The sequence below is a fragment of the Adiantum capillus-veneris genome, chromosome 14, assembly GCF_014529385.1.
Source record: "Adiantum capillus-veneris isolate H3 chromosome 14, ASM1452938v2, whole genome shotgun sequence".
NCBI lineage: Eukaryota > Viridiplantae > Streptophyta > Polypodiopsida > Polypodiales > Pteridaceae > Adiantum > Adiantum capillus-veneris.
The window spans coordinates 35812972-35830867 of NC_140944.1; the positions used below are offsets into that span (position 1 = coordinate 35812972).

Below are 17896 nucleotides of genomic sequence, written 5' to 3' on the forward strand. Positions count from 1 at the left end.
CCCTTTGTTTTCTTGAGCTTGCTAGTTTAGGCTTGTTGTGTGCTTGGAGCCGTTTGTGGCTCGCATACGGTGTATTGGCAAGTCCCTTGCTTCGACAGTGCGGCAAGGAGCGCACACTTTTCTTTCATGTTGTTGTTTGTCTTGTCTTTGTTTACTCTCTCTCTCTCTCTCTCTCTCTCTCTCACACACACACACACACACACACACACACATGAGCAGTCAGAACATGCTGAAGAAATAACAATTGAAAATATATGGTAAAATCGACAATATTGGCCACATATTTATTTTTCTAAAACAACTTCTCTACAAAACAACAAAGTGATCAGAGAAAAGTAGTAACATTACAAGACGTAGTTGTTCTGAGCGTTCTATGTATACACGTAATTGTTCAAAGTTTTCTATGTACATTCTTTTATTTTAGAAGACAGTCTTTGTCAGCTGTATTTATTTACAATGTATATCTTTTTCTATCGGATTTTATCTATGTGTAAAGTGAAGGCACTTTGTCTTTCTCTCCCAATTCGAGAGGCTGAAGCAAGTATCTCTCTCGCAGTAATGACACTTTTAATGTAGACATTGCAAATAGACTTTCATAAATGTAGTACATCATCAACTAAACTTCCGGTAAGCTACATATGCACAATTTTCTTTTCTCACATTTTGATCTTCACCTGGAGCTTTGGAATTTGAACTACTTTTGTAAAGCTTTCACATGTGACGTAGTACAAACTTTCTGTAGTCTTTTGTATTTTATTAGACTGGCAATTTTTACAAGCAGGCTCGATGAGAACACTATTTATGTTCGTAAATTGCAAGATGCCAGTAATCTGCAAGTAGTGCGTCATGTCAAAGCAGTTGTAATATTTCTCTTATACATTATTTTAAGCTTGCGCACACCTCTTGACCGTATCCAAGGTCCTCTGTTTGCTTATTGTAAGTCTGAAGTAATCCATGACAAAGCCAGTTGCTTTGAACTGGTAGTAAGATAGTCAGATCTAGAATAGATAGAGCATCTCCTTTTCCATAGAAAGACCGATATTTCTTGTGCACGCATAGCTGTTGTTCGATTCTCAATCTCTCTCACAATGTTTTTGCAGTTTTCTTTTTAGTCATTCACAAATGAAAACTATAGAAATCAAAGTTTGTGAGTTACAATATAGAAGATTGATTTCAATCAACGTTTAAATGAGGCTTACATTTTCACGATCACTGTCATCAGGTCCATCTGCAACTAAAAGCTTTCCACGGATGGAGGAAGTTCCAACTTCAATGTTGTCACATTTGATGACGACAAATGCAATAGTTCCCAGATAGTTCTTCAGGTGAGGACTTGTTGCTTCATTCAAAAAAGCTCCGATTTTAATCTCAAGGTAGAAGCTCAAGTTGGCGGAAAAAGGCATACCAGTAGTAATAACTGATGAGCCATCTAAATACAAAGAAAGGGATGCTCTACCTCCATCCTTGCTATTCTTTTGTCTCACAAAAGCACTCTCTATGCGTACAAATTTACCACCTTTCAGCTTGTTGAGGAAAAAGATTTATGAGCGAAGCTCTTGTAACAACTATGATGGTGTTTAAATTGTGTGAATCTACAATGACCACTTTAAAATATTTATTGTTAAATGCTTCATTAATGTTGTGTGTACCGTAGTTATTTAACATATAGCAAATCGAGATGTCACATTACAAAGATACAAAATGAAGCAACGAAAGTGAGGTTCTTGCTTGCGGGCTTGTTTGATACGCGATCATTTCATCATCATCGTTGTCATTATCTTCAAGGTTGATCACATCAATGTTTTTAGGCATGGAGATCAAATTTTCAAGTAGATATTGTGTGTCGTGTGCATGCTTGACATCTTGATTTGTTGCATTGTTATATGGGGCTTTTGAACCACTAGATCGATGAACGCTTCGTGCACTTGTTAAGAAGTATGCATTTTATGTTGCATTTCAATAAAATTTAATTGCGCAAATGCAATGCACAAATAATGATGCTAATTCTGAGACTGTTCTTTGTTCTTTGGAAAGCATTATTCAACAATGAAAGCATGTTCATTTTCTACAGCTCTTTTTTCGGCCCTTGGCAGGGGAGCTCACAAATGTTTCACTAAGCTCGGTTGGAGCGCTGCTTCGCTTTGAATATGCGCATTTTTCTTTGACTGGAACATCACTACATTGTGCTTGATTTTTTTTGCTTGGTTCTACAAAATAATCAAAAACTCAAAGCTCACTATATATAGTATTATAGCAATAAGATTTTATTTGCTATTAAAAGCAACAAAAGATGGTACTATCAATGTGACCATTTTTCTGTGTTGTAAGAACGGAAAGCCATATTGAAAGCTATATGTTAGTGCTCTATAATATAACCATTAAAGTGAGATAATTAAAAGAGAACATGGCAAAGAAGGTAGCATAGTGAGCATCTTGTGAAATAGGAATAGTAAATTGTGTCAATTACAAGCAAAATTTATTTTAAGCTTTGAAACATTTTCAAAATACAAGGCATTGAGGGAAGGGGAGAGAGAGAGAGAGAGAGAGAGAGAGAGAGAGAGAGAGAGAGGTGTTTGATGATTGAAGATGATAAAATTACATCTCTAAGTAATGATGTCGTCTTGTGAATCTTATTTTCAGACATAAGAAAGCTCTAGCTATGAGACTAACATTCATTTTTATAATATGTCAAATTTTAAAAAAAAACATCTCACTTGTCAAGTAGAGTAAACTGTGTAAATTTCAAATGATTAAATACTAAATTAAATACTTCTTGAATTGTATTAAAGTGTGTCAAACGAGCTTTTGTTCCCTGTATATAAAAAGAGCAAGACATAGTTATGTTGTTTCTACATTAATATCATGACACACTTAATATCGAAGAACAAAGAAGCTGCATGATTTGGGAATCCAGGAAGCAAAAAAAGAGGAGAAACCAATATCATTGAAAAAATTTTAAAGGACGAGAAAACCATGTACATATATATATATATATATATATATATACAAAATCTTATTTAATGCTTGAAAAGATATTGGCTTAAACGAGATGTGGTGAGATTTCATAAATAGGTCGTGAGCACTTCTCATATTTCAAATCAAGCTTATGTAATCTCTCTAAAAGATCCATTGTTGTTTTTCTATCTTCTGGTACAATACACTTATATTCTGTCATCCACTCTTTAATGACTCCAGTGTCGGTTTCTAAATGTCCATTCCATTTGATTTTGTAGAAGTGTCTAAACTCATCACAGAAGATTGTGAAAATTTATATCAACCAAGCGAAAGTGTACATATCAGTCACTTTAGTCGAAGGATAGGGAGAAGAAATATCCAGTAGCTCTATAGCTCTCCATGCTCTTGCCTCGTGATCTTATTTTATTGCAATATTTGTAGGCCTATGTTCGATCCCATCTTTTTCTTTCCTTTTTTCGTGTCTTCTCTCTCATCTGATGAATCAGGTTTCAGCATGCCCGCAAAAGTTCCATAAGAGCTCGGCAGGCTTTGCATGATGGTCCCAAGATTTCCTCCATTAAAGAAGGGGAACAAAAACCACCATGGCTCTTTGTGAGTATGACCACGAGCTCGAACTATTCTTGGATGTGCCAAATCAATCGATGCTTCATGAGGAAAAGATTTTTGTATTCTTGCACGAGCTCCAGTAAATTGTTTAGCACAATATGTAATGGATGCTGGAAAGTACGAGACACCTTGAACATTACATTCAAAAATCTCTCCATATGATCCCTTTTCAAGCCTCTTGCCTAGCATCAGAGCCTCAACAAGCACTCGAATCATCATGCTACATGATGTATCATATACAGTACACAATAAATGGTAGCTTCTCTAGTAGCAGTGTCTTCTAATATGTGTACATTTGTAGATGCTCCTTCATCGCTTTTTTCTGTTGTAGTGAGTATCGTCTTCTGCATTCTCTTGCTCACGTAGAATTGGCTATCTACTGATTTTGCTGGCTTGGACTTTTCTTTGTCTACTCTCCATCTGTCATAGAAGTGATTAATTTTCATTGTATCCATCTATGTTGGAAGTTCTTGCCAAGGTCACGGGCACACTTGGGTAGATTGCCATTTATACTAAGCAAAAAATGCTTTATGCTTTCTCCGTCAGTGCCTAGGAATTGTTTTTTTGTTTATCTGAAAATCTCTTGCACAAGGTTGTAAAGTTTTACTTCACTCACAACAATTGCATATATATGTCTTGTAGACAGTGACGATACCATCATCAGAATTTGACGTCGAACTCTTTTCTTTACATCTGAATTGATAATCTTGGTCAACGTCTTTTGTCGCAAACTTGTATAACAATGAGCACGTGAGTTTATATCTGTGTTTTTTTTTAAAAATGCGTTTGTTACAACAAGTCAAATCCTCATGTCAAACCGTAATCGTGGATCATACAAATAATTGTATATGCAATCATGACTTAGTGTGAATCTATAATTTGTAGGCTTGATGGTGGCGAGCGCAAGCCAGAAGAACGATCTTCTATCAAAATCTTGTTTATTTATAAAGGCACAAATTCAATGATGGCAGATGTTATCTAAGTGGCATCTTTCTGTCAAAGTTTCTTTGAAAGATAGTGTCGGAAGATGGTCAATGTAGTAAAGTAAACTTGTTGTACAAATTTTATGATGGCAGATAGAGCAAAAATGATGACAGTCCAACAAAGTTTCTTCAAGCAGTGGTCCATGCAAAAAAAGAACATTAGGTGAAATTTGGACTCACAAAGGGGCCCTTTAAGGAGTTTGACTTTACCTCTCTCTACCAAAACGGACGCATGGATAAGTTTTTGTAAACAAACTCCAAAGTTGGTGGAGGTTTGACAGTTACAATATCCTCTTCAAGCTCTATCTACTGATATATAGCACACCATGAGATTCCTCATATTTTAGAAGATTCTTTTTTTGATTCACATATGATGTGACAACTCTATCGAAATCTAAGTGAATCAAAAAAAGAATCTTCTAAAATATGAGGAATCTTACGGTGTGCTATATATCAATAGATAGAGCTTAAAGAGTACATTCTAACTGTCAAACCTCTGCCATCTTTGGGTTTTGTTTGCAAACATTTATCCATGCACCCATTTTGGTAGAGAGAGATAAAGTCAAACTCCTTAAAGGGCCCCTTTGTGATCCGATATGTGGATGAAGCTACTGTGGTTCTAACTCAAGCAAACAAGTTTATTCTTGGATTTGAAAGCGGTAGACTAAACCGAGGAAACGGTCATTTGACGAAGCCTTCCCAAAAGATTATCAAGGTAGCATAATAGATTCACCATACAAATACAAGGACGACAGATATAGCCGAAGTAACGACTGTTTGTCGAAGTATCTTTGAATGATGAGTCGATGACTTCAACCGCTCATTGGTTCAAACAACACCAAACCCAATCGAGTCAATGATTGTCTGTCGAGGACTCCCCAAAAGATCGATCAACAAAGCATAAGGAAATGGATACTTTTGGATCCAGGGAATAATAAACTGAATCGAGGTAACGGTCCTTTGTAAATCGATCATTGGTTTGAGCAATGAGAAACTCAATCGAGCAGCCGAAGTGACGACTCTCTATCAAAGTTCTTTTGGAAGATAGGAAAGAGACAATCGCTTCCCGATTCAAAGAATGGTAGACAAAATCAAGACAATGCTTGTCAAAGTCTCTCCAGAACATAATCAACATAGCATAATATAACCTCACCGCACGATAGATATAGCCAAAGTGGCGACTGTCTGTGAAAGTATCTTCGAAAGATAAGCTAATGAAAAAAAAGAGGCTCCTCCTGTCGATGAAGCCACGGTGATTCCAAATGAAGCAATAACCTTTATTCTTGGATTTAAAAAATGGTAGATAAAACCGAGGCAATAGTCATCTATCGAAGTCTTCCCAAAGAATTATCAAGATAGCAAAATAGACTCATCATACAAATTGAAGGAAGACATATATAATCAAAGTAATGACTATTTGTCGAAGTGTCTTCAGATGATGAGTCAATGAATGCAATCACTCATTGGTTGGAACAATGACAAACCCAATCAAATCAACGATTATCTGGTGAAGACTCCCAAAAGAGCAATCAACAAAGTGGAAGAAAATGGATACTTCTGGATTCAGGGGACGACAGACTCAATCAAGGTGACAATCATCTGCCAAAGCCTTCTCACAAGATAATCAGTATAATAAAATAAATGCACAACGTAGATTTAATGATGGTAGATATAGCCGAAATAACGACTGTCTGTCAAAAATTTTATCGAGGATGCATGAACGCAGAAGAGAAGAGACTGACTACGCAGATGAAACCACGACAATTTAAACCAAAATGAGATTCAATTTTTAAAGACTCTTGGAAAAGCAAGGAAGAGAAGCAAAAGACAAGCCAAGCATAAAAATAAATCAGCAGATTCTATGAAGAGGCCAAGTGTATGAATGAAATCTTTCCAAGAGTTGGTTAATGAAGTAAAAATAAGTTTGTTATACGGATTCAATGATAACAAATATAGCCGAAGTGACAACTGTCTATCAGATGTTTTTTGAAAGATAGCAAAGAAATAATGGCTTCCCGATTCAAAGAACGACATGAAAATTCAAGATAACGCTTACTTGTCAAAGTCTTTCTAGAAGATAGTTAGCATAGCATATTATAACCTCACCACACAACAGTTGTAGTTGTAGTGACAACTGTCTATTGCACTCTCTTTGAAATTTGACGTAATGCAAAAAAAGAGGCTCGTCGTGTCGATGAAGCCACGGTGGCTCCAACTGAAGGAAGAACCTTTACTTATGGGTTTGAAAAACGGCAAATAAAATCGAGGCAACGGTCATCTGTCGAGGTCCTCCCAAAGAATTATCAAGATAGCAAAATAGACTCAGCATACAGATTCAAGGACGACAAATATAGTCAAAGTAATGATTGTTTGTTGAACTGTCTTCCGATGATGAGTCAATGGATGCAAGTGCTCATTGGTTTGAAGAACGACAAACCCAATAAAATCAACAATTATCTGGCAAAGACTCCCTAAAAAATCGATCAACAAAGTGGAAGGAAATGGATACTTTTGGATTCAGGGAACGACAGACTGAATTGAGGTAAAAATTCTCTATCAAAGCCTTCCCATAGGATAATCAATGCAGTAAAAAAGTCTCACAATTAGATTTGACGATGGCATATATAGCCGAAATAACGAGTGTCAGTCATAATTTCTCTAGAGGATGAATGAACGTAGAAGAAGAAAGACTGACTGTACAGATGCAACCACGATGGTTTAAATCAAAACGCTATTCATTTTTTAAAGACTCTTCAAAAAGCAAGGGGAAAAAACAAAAGGCAACCCAAGCATACAGATGAATCAGTATAGTCTATCAAGGTGAGCGTTTCTTGGATTTGACGATGATAAACTTACCTGGATTAGTAATTATCTGTTGAAGTTTCCCTGAAAGTTGGATGAGTGAAGTGGAAGACTTAATCACCTTCAATATATATGTCTTCTTCTCCCTTATGCTGAAAGACATCTCCCATAAAACTCTATTTCTTAATCAATGCCTACATTATTCAAGTTAACAAATGCTCAAACCATAACTCAATTATATATCACATCAATATTTGCATACACCAGAAAGACATCTTTGGAACAAAAAACTAAAGTCCATTTAAAGTCGGAAGCACAAGAATATTTTGCATGTAGTAATGTTAAAAAATCTAGTTTGTTTGTACGACAGTAGTACATCTTAAAACAGCATATCATGTTTAACTTGAAAGTCAATTGAGTAATGTTGTCATCCTGTAAATGTCCAAAGCTTTCAATTTTTTTTCCCGTCTTAAAGCCATCACAGAAGGCAATCATCATATATGTCCAATCAACCTGTAACTCATGAATTTTAGTGTCTCACAAGTATTTTGAAGAAAGCAAGCAAGTCTTCATGAAAACTAGAAATGACAAATTTTGTGAAAAAAATAGATCTATCTATAATGAGCATGTCACAAATGCAATATTAGCTAAGTCCAAAATAATAGAACTAGTCAAATCACACAAAAATTTGTCGATCAGGGAAACAATTCACACCAAATTAAATCTCTCATGATTTCATAACAATACACACAGTCAATCAGACATTTGTGAAGAGTTATAAAATGCCACAACCAAAAGAATGGTCTAGAAAGTCATGTCTGTTTTGTGTTGATTAACTACATATACACTTTTCACTCTCCCTCTCTCTCTCTCTCTCTCTCTCTCTCTCTCTCTCTCTCTCTCTCTCTCTATTTGTGTCTTGTGCATTCAAAAAAGACCACTCTTTGTACCATATGCATTCTCATAATTACAAGTTTCTCTTACCTAATAGCAATATTGGAGCATGAAGGCACTCCATCATTCCTCAGTGAGACAATATCTTGTTGGGTTGTTCTCACATGTTGATTTTGAGCTTACCAAGAGATTGTAAGACATTAGATCTTTTAAGAGTGCCAAAACATTCTCTCCTCTATGCACTTGTGGTACTCAGCACTCTGTTTGGACATGTTTGAGTTTCCTTTTTGAGGGTATGGCCTTTGTCTTCATGAGACACTCAATTCCAAAGCACATTGTTTTCGAATTTGTCTAGATGAACCTAAAGAAAGTTGTTGATTTGATCTCGAGAAGCTTATCACATCCGAAGAGTCAACTAGGTAGCCAAATCCCAGAGAGACTCAAAGTTTCTAATTGCACAAGCGTTTACAAAAGAAAGACAAAAGTAGAAGAATATTCATTTTTTGTTGTGTTTTGATACGGTATCACACTTAACACTAGGTTGGTAACCTAACAGGACATAAAAGTGTCCTTTCAGGGTTTTGAAAAAAACCTCCAAAACCATAGTAGATCCACTCATTTTGTAAAATCCTTTCATGAGGTTATAGTTCAAGGCCTAATACACATGTAAAAAATAAGAAACTTGTAAAATTTCTCATCTTTTGGTCACACCAAGCCTCCAAAGTTGATGGACCAGTACATTTTCATCAAAACAGTCATTTCTTACGTTTTGTTGCATAAAACTAAGATTAGGGATTTTTGTAGGACTTGAGATAAATTCCCTAGTTAACTTCAATGGGTTGGTGATCAGAACATATGATTGCTTCTCACTCACTAGTTTTTGTTTTGCCAAAAGAAATAGGTACAAAAAAGTTGAATTTTTACCATTCAGCAAATCTATCATCAAAGTTTCTATAGCCACGCTCGATACAAATAATATATGCATGTTTTCTTAGTTCCCTATTGTCCTTTAGGTTCATAAGGAGCCATGGAGCATGTCAAAAGAATAATACATCTCTTACCAAGGGGAATCTTGGGGACACAGATGAAGTGTTAAATACAACAAACATGAAAAAACTGGGTTCAACATTATGAGTTGTAGAATCCCATAGAAACTATTCAATATCTAGCCAAATTGGATCCTTATGACTAGATATGGTTACTACCTACAAAATGCATGTAGTTGTCACAAGAAACTAACAATATTGGAAAAGCTATACTTGATATACTAGAATGTTTCGTTTTCTTCTATAATTGAAAAAATCAACCATCGTTGTCTACTATGCAAAATAGGGTATTAGGTGCCCCAAAACTCAAGGAATATTAGCTTTATGTTACAATATGCGACATAGAAAATCAAAAGTGCATTTGGATATCGTGAAAGCCACCAAAAAAATCATAGAAGAGCTAAAATTGGCTAAAAAATAGGATTTGATAATTTTTGCAATTTGGTCATAACTTACAACTTTAACATTTATTTCTCCCTAGAAGCATCAGGACATGTTGAGGACTACTAAAGATAGTTGTCTAGCATTATAGACCTCACAAACATGAATTCTAGAGTGGTATAGTTGCAAAAAGTTGAAAAAAGCCAAAAATAGGACCCGTTTTTTCACACAGTTTAGGTTGTGAAATGTTGTGCAAGGACAAGGTTAAAGATGGAATTGATATTCCAAAAAAATGTTGAGTTTTTTTCAGCTCATGAGACAACAAATTCTTGACGGTGCTCGTTGCTGCTCCTGCGTGTTCCCCTCCCCCCCCCCCCCCCCCCCCCGCCTGCTCCTGCTCCCCCGCGCCATAGCCCCCCCTTCGCCCTCTCCCTCGCGCTGCCCTTGTTGCGCGCTGTCTGTCCACACCGACTGCTGAGCTTACACCCAGCCTGCGCGCAGCCCAGCCAGAGTGCAGCCCCGCCCGCTGCCCCCCCTGTTGTTCGTTGGCCGCTGCCTCGCCGCTCCAACCCCTTATCCCCACGCCCCCCCCCCCCCCCCCCTCAGGCCTCGTTTGAATTGCTTGGCAGTGGATTCTCAGTTGGTTTCTCCTTGCCGAGCTCTCAAGCGTTGGCCTTCTCATCCGCCCTTCTCATTCAGAGCAGCAGACACTAATGGAGGCTCATGCTCCACCTCCGAATCCCCCTCGCTCGACACGGCTGAGCCCACCATTCGACTTGCTCTCTCACCGATAGAGCAAGCGATCCTAGCCGATGAGGTAGAGCGTCTGCAGGCGACCTCGGTCATTTGCAAGATTCTCGGCACCCGACCCAGCAGAGGAGAGCTGCGTGACCTTCTCCATGCCTGCCTTCTCGCAGAGGTGGGCAAGATTTTGGATGTCCAGATCCTCGGACGGGGGTACTACCAGATCGAGTTCGAGACTTCCGAGATGGCCTCCAAGGTCATAGCTATGAGTCCACTGCCTATCCGAGCATCATGCGCCCACTTTCGACAGTGGCGACACGGTTTTGACCCGACATCGGATGTGCTCGTAGAGGAGGCAGACATCCCCATCTCAGTCTGTTTTCCGGGTTTACGGAGGGAGTACCTTCCACTGCTCTCCAGGATTGGCTCCGCCATCGGGACTGTTCTGGAGACACCTCGTATGGCAGCATCAGTAGCTGCCAAGGCGGACGACATCCCTTCAGTTCGAGTTTTGGTCAGAGATACCCACAGGCTCCCGAAGGTCATCCTTTTGCCTCGGGTGAGTGGGGGTTGGTTTAGGCAGAGTGTGGAGTACTCGAGTCTCCCGAACCAGTGCTTCATTTGCAGAGAGATGGGCCACCTAGCGAAGGCCTGTCCACGGAGGAGACCACGACCTGCACCTTAGCCTCAGCTGCAGCCTCAGCCAGCGACACAACACACAGATTCTGAGCCACCCTCCGAGCTTGGGGCTCGAGCGGAGGAGGGGTGGCAGCAGGCCCGTGGCCGTCGACGCCAGGGGCCACAGCGACAGCCTGGCACTCAGAGTGGCCCTCAGGTGCCTACTCAGCAGCAGTGGGTTCCCACGGGGAACCGCTTTGGTCCTCTTGAGCAGGAGGAGCCTCCTACGCCAGCCTTCTCTTCCGTTTCACCCTCGCCAGCCCCTCCACCTTCAGATTTCCCCTCTTCCTCCTCATCCCCTCCCCCGCCCTTTTCTCCCGCCCACTCCCCACCTCGCCCCCCTGTCTCTGTCATCCCGCCCCGCTTCTCTTCTCCTCCGCCCCCCCCATCTCCTTCTCCCCCTCCTCCTGCTTCAGTACCACAGTCGACTCAGGAGACTCTTCCCTCGCCGGTGGCTAGGAGATCTCTTGGCAGCGCTTTTGCCACCAGTCGCCTAGCGAGAGAGGGTCAGCCCTTCTTGCAGCCCCCTTTGCAGATTCAGACATCTTCCCTTGCAGCTATCCCTCGTGGTCTGACGAGAATTGACCTCCGGCGCCGCTGGGACTTCTTCGATTACAGATTCACTCGCTTTCTTGCCACCAGTCGCCTAGCGAGAGAGGGTCAGCCCTTCTTGCAGCCCCCTTTGCAGATTCAGACATCTTCCCTTGCAGCTATCCCTCGTGGTCTGACGAGAATTGACCTCCGGCGCTGCTGGGACTTCTTCGATTACAGATTCACTCGCTTTCTTGGCGATTCCGCAGCAAACCACGAGGCAGCTTGCTTCAGGGTCCACGCTCTGTTCCTTGCCGCTAGGGGGACAGAGGCCTTGGACTCATCAGTTGGTTTCTCCTTTCCTCTCTGCGGTAGGACCGAGACAGAGTGGTCCCTCGACTTAGTGGTGGGATGGTTGCATACATAGGTTCTCGAGTTCTCTCACCACATGGGAGAACTTGGAGTTACAGATTTGCTGCAGACTTTGTGGCCACTGGCCAAGTTTGCGGTGACACCCCAGACTCAGCAGGATATAGGCACATTGTGGTGTACTTTTTCGCTTATACACAGTGTTTGCCTTGCTATGTATACATACGTGAGGACTCCTTGACAGAGGAGGTTGCTTTACGCTCGGCTCGCTCTGCTTGGGCTTGGGCCAGGCACTCACTACAGGCTCGCCTATCTAGAGGACGCTCGGATGCGGATTACTCCCCATCCAAGCCTGCCTCGAAGATAGCCCGTCTTGATGCTGCTGCAGCATCTATTCTCTCTCTCTCCCCATGAGGATCGTCTCATGGAACGTGCAGGGATTAGGTGGGCCCGAGTTTTAGCGACAGCGGGGCCGATTGCGGTAGGAGCTTCAGCGTTGCCTTGTGGGAGGAGAGATTGATCTCCTTATGCTCCAAGAGCACCATTTGTCTGAGAGCCGCATCCGGCGTTGTGGTCAGATTTTGCGTGGACGTTATGATACCTTTTGGTCAGCTGCTTTTGGACCTTGAGGCATCCAGGGTGGGGTATGTATGACTATTGCGGACTCATTGCAGCAGGCCATTGTGGGCAGAGGGATTATTGTGCCAGGCAGGGCTCAGTGGATTACTTTGTAGGTTCAGGGTGGCCTTGTGGGCTTCCTGAACATCTATGCGCCCAATGTGGCGAGTGCTCGTGCAGAGTTTTGGTCATAGATTGTTCAGTCTTTGCCACGGGTTGACCATTGGTGTGTAGGAGGGGACTTCAACATGTTGGAGGACCCTTCTGACAGGATCGGAGGCAGCCATGCTACTGTGCATGGAGTCGAGTTAGCAGCTTGGGAGAGGTTGTGTATGACCTTGAGGGTCTTGGATACATGGCAGCATTCTGGCTTTGTGAGGCCTCCAAAGAGTCTTGCCTTCTCTAGATCAGACCGCAGAGTGGGAGGAGTGAATCTATCGTGGATAGATCTCTTCTACACTAATGACCACTTCAGTGACTTGGGGGGATCAGTGGGCATCCTGGCAGGGACATCCTTCTCGGACCATGCACCAGTGATCTTCACAGTGGCAGACAGGCAGAGGAGTGGGAGCACGATGCTTCGCATCCCAGAGCGGGTCTTGTTGGACACAACACTCAGAGAGAGGGTAGAGGCTCTTTGGACAGAGGGCATGGACAGCCAGGCTCTACCGGCAGACAGAGTGGCCTTAGGCCTAGCTCAGCTTAGCCACTTTTTTCTCCAGGAGTCTTTGGATCGACGGGCCGCAGCGAGAGAGGAGGAGCAGCTGCTCAGACGAGGCATTGCTTCACTACAGAGGATGCAGGAGCAGCATCCAGACAGTCCATGGTTGGAGGAGCAGTTACAGCAGGCTCGACAGGACCTTGTTTGCACAGAGGAGAGGTGCCATGAGTTTGCCTTTCACCGACAGGCATCTCAGTGGAATCAGGTAGGTGACAGAGTACCTGGTGCATTTTTTGAGACAGTAGGACCTCGGCACTCGCATGCCAAGGTCACTCAGCTGAGGAGACCCGATGGGTCAGTTGCTTGTGAGCCTGAGGATATGCATGCAGTTGCTACTGACTTTTACCGTTGATAGCTGTTTTTCGGCTCTTTGTAATTGCCACAGTGAGTTACTTCACCCTACCAAAATCACCCAAACACTGTGGCTATCCCTACCATTTCACTGTACATAGGCGTGCGTGAGTCACGGGACTTTTCCCATATCTTCTTAAAAAACCCTCAAATAGCTAGTCATTGGGCTAGTTGAGCCAAAAAAAAATAAAAAATATAAGTATATTATGGCCCATGCGTATGTAAATATTTCTTTGTATATAGGGCCTAAATAAAAGATTTTTTCATAATTATTTTGGTATTTATTTAAATATTTCTACCTAGGTGTGTGTTATTTATGCTCTGTACATTGCCTCACCATTACCACAATTTTTCTTACCATTTTTCATACTCTTTATTCCATATAGAAATATTTTCATGTAAGCTTCTCTTATATTTGGTGTAACTCCACCCCAACAAAAATCCAAAAAAACTAGTTTTATTTATGTGTATATTTTTTTCACTATTGTGAATTTTCCCTTCCTACATCTATTTTGTTTTTTTTCTAAAAAATTAGAACACCAAGAATATTTATCTTTTTATGGTAGCCTCATAATGAGAGATATTTCTTTTGACCCCTTTATATTTTTTCCACTTATATTATTTATATTTGACATGTACATATTTTTTAGACCCCTCAATATTTGATTTTCTTAGTTGTACTATTCACTTATATCACAATCTCAACAATATCTTCAATTATAGACCTACCAAATAAGGTCAAGGGTAGGTGGCATGCATACATGCACTATGGAGGGCTCACTCTTGGAGGTATTCAAAAGAATCATCCAAAGAAGGATCCCACAAGGACCTTGTGCAGTGGAAAAAAACCGTCGGTTTTGCTGAATTTTTAAAGTTCACTTGCTCTCCGAATTTGAAAAGGTGATACAAACAAACGTTGTAGCTCGTGGGCTGAACTTTTGCCTCAAATTTTTTCATATTTTTTTGAGCTACGAGCTGTGAGCTATGATTTTATTAGTGGACCCCAGTTTTCCCATGCTATGCAGCCACACTCTCTCTTTCACTTTATCATTTTTCTCTTTCACACACACTTCTCTATTCATCATCCCCACCTCTCTCACCACTCCTCTCTGCACCCTACTCACCTTCTCCTCAACCTTGAAGAATAAGAGAAACCATGGTGAACTCATACCTCCCACACACAATTCCATTCCAAAATTGACCACCTAGTCTCATTTTTCCTTCTCCAATTTACCCATATCTATCAAAAAAACCACAAAATTCAGCCTCTTCTCTTAAAAGACAGCATCATGGTGGTTGATTACTCAGCTTCAATTACCTTGTCTCTCAAGAAATGTCAAGAGTGGAGAAAAAATGTACTGTCAAAGCTAGTGGACCGTCAACAAGCGTCAAAATTGGCCCTACTCAAGACAGTTGGAGCATCAACCTTGTAAGAAATCCACCTTTTCTTACCTCTTAAGAGTTTTTCTTCCTTATTTGTATCCTACATGGATACTCCCATTGTAAATATCCAATTCCATTTGTAAATTAATACTAACTCTACTAACACTAACCCACTATGAAAAGTCCTATCACCTCCATTTCTCTCCTCTCTCTTTCCCCACCAACTTCTTGATAATTCCAAGCAAAAGAAATTAGATAAATTGCTGAAAATCTAACCCAACCATGGTTAGAGGAGTAACCCTAGTCTTCAAAATTGCTATAAAAGGAGGGTGTAGCTAGCACAAAAGGGGGAGCCATAAGCAAGAGCTATAGCTTGAGAAGCCAAGCTCAACCTCTCTAGAAGGAGCTCTTGAGTGGAAGCTCATTGTCTTATGCATGTGCATGTTGTAATAGGGGATTAGCAAGGGAACTCTATGCCGTTGTAAGAGGGAGAGTGATCATTCAATTGAGAGTACGAAATCTATCATTTCTCCTACTAGTGTAAGCCCAACATTTGCTGAATCAAGGAGGGTGGATTTGGACTAAGCTTGGATACTTTGTCTCCCTTCCAACGTGAAGTAATGGACAACAATGATGCGTAAGTGTCTTGGTGTTTTTTGTTAAGTTCTTGATAGCTTGTCTCTGGTGTTGTCATCAATCTAGCCATAAATCCCACATACTGTAAGAGGGCGACAGGGTGGAGAGGACTCCCCTGGCCTTAAGACAGTGATTGGGGTGGCTTTTCTTGTGATGTGTTGTGGTGAAATTTACGCAAGATATGTTGAACAAATACTAATCTCACTTTGATTTGTCATGACAGATTTGTAAGGAGGTCTTAATGCAACAAGCACCCCCTCCCCCTTTCTCTCTCTTTCTTAAATATATAGTTGTGTTTGCTTGATCATTGCCGATACGTTTCAAAGCAGCCCGAGCACTATCTCTCTCTCTCTCTCTCTCTCTCTCTCTCTCTCTCTCTCTCTCTCTCTCTCTCTCTCTCTCTCTCTCTCTCTCTCTCTACGCGTCCTAGTTCGCATCCAAAACTAGGTGGTGCCCCAATTTGTGTAGGGTTAGGTTGCGGGTTTGTGTGTGTGTTTGTTGTTTTTTCCAACCCCAACCCAATTGAGCAACATGGGAGCCTAGAAGAGTGCTTGGAGGCCACTCTTCTTGTTGCCCGCCCCAGACCGCCTCAAATTGGTGCCCCCACTGAGGACGGCTTGTGTATTTTTGTGTAGAATCAACCTTTAGCATAGTCAAGTAGTTTGCATGAATCATGAAAATTTGTATGATCCCTTCATTCCCATTGCAAGGCAAAAGGTACACATAATTGTTAGTACTAAGTTGCAATTTCAACGTGTCATTCGTAGAATTTTGGGTCCTCTTAGGTTGGCCGAGATAAACTCTTCAGTAAATCCTTTTATTTTGCCTCTCATTAGGTACGACCTTAGTTTGAACGTCTATATTTTTGTTTTGTTTTAAGCATTAGGTCATGCATAGACCATGGATAATGGCCCAGGAATAGAGGTTTTCCCCTTCCATTTCACTCCACACATTAGAATAAACATTGCAATTAGTAGGAAAATCCATTTTCAACAATGTATGGTGTTCATGTTTGGTGCCCAAAGAGTAGGAGAAATTCTCGCGTCACCAAACCCTGTCATTCTACCTCTTATTGATTATCATAGGTCATTTGATGTGAATATTTTTATTTTGTTGTAGAATAGAGTGCAATTTAGAAAATATTATTGTGTAAATCTTTTAAAGAAAGAAAAAACAAAAACGCGTCACTTTGAAATCAATTCAATGGAGAGCCAACGCCAAATGTCTGGATATCCTCTTTTCTTTGGAGAGCCTGGAGAGGATGCAGAATTATTTCTAGCGAATTTCAAGATGTCTTGCCGTATCAAGAGGATAGTTACTGATCAAGAACGTGTAGAAATGTTTGAGGTGGTCCTTAGGAAAGATGCTAGCACTTGGTTTGACTCTTTGCCTGAGGAAGTTAAAGGGAATTACACAGAAGTTTTGAATCATTTTAAGAGATACTTCTTTGATCCCCAAAACACTCAAAAACTATGGCAAGACATTGTTTCTCATAAGCAAAAAGACTTAGATGACTACTACTTGTACAAGTAAGAGTTTCTACGTCTTTGGGCTCTATGGATACGAAATGTTGCTAACCCTGGTGATGGTGCAGAATTTTTAAAGAAGGAGAGGTTCATAGCCAGACTCTTTCCTGACCTTAAGGTAAAAGTTGAGGCGGGTGCACCTGCTACTTTTGATGCAGCTGAAACTAGGGCTGTTGAGAAGTATAGGAAAATCAAGTGCTTAAGGGGAGAGGTTCCAATAGAAGTTCTTAGACCCAAAGGTAAGTCACAAGCATCAACATCTAGGGAGCTTCCTGAGGTAACGACTGAAGTGATTGAGAAGTTAAATGAATCTTTAAGCAGCCTGTCAATTCACCTTGCACAAGCTGTAGGTCCAAAGGGACAAGCAAAGAAGTCAGAAGAGAGAGAGCCACGAACTAGGAGAGTCTTGCAATGTTGGAATTGCGGAGAGTCTGGACATGGGATGTATAATTGTCCTTGGCCCCGTGGAGAGCCAGGGAGACCTAACTTGAATTACCCAGTGATGAATGCAGGAGAAGGAGCTGGTCAACAACCAAGGCTTCTACAAAGGCCAAATGGACCGAGACCACCTCCACAAGGGGTAGAAGGAGTTCCACCTTTTCCAGATCCAAATGTGCATGTGGTAGAGGTGACAAATTCAAATGAGGTTGA

General features: G+C 41.0%; 1 pseudogene; it reads right to left on the bottom strand.

Moving 5' to 3' along the window:
- Positions 1 to 470: 470 nt before the first annotated feature.
- On the bottom strand, positions 471 to 7530 carry LOC147442209 (uncharacterized; annotated as a pseudogene).
- Between the last annotated feature and the right edge of the window lie 10366 nt (positions 7531 to 17896).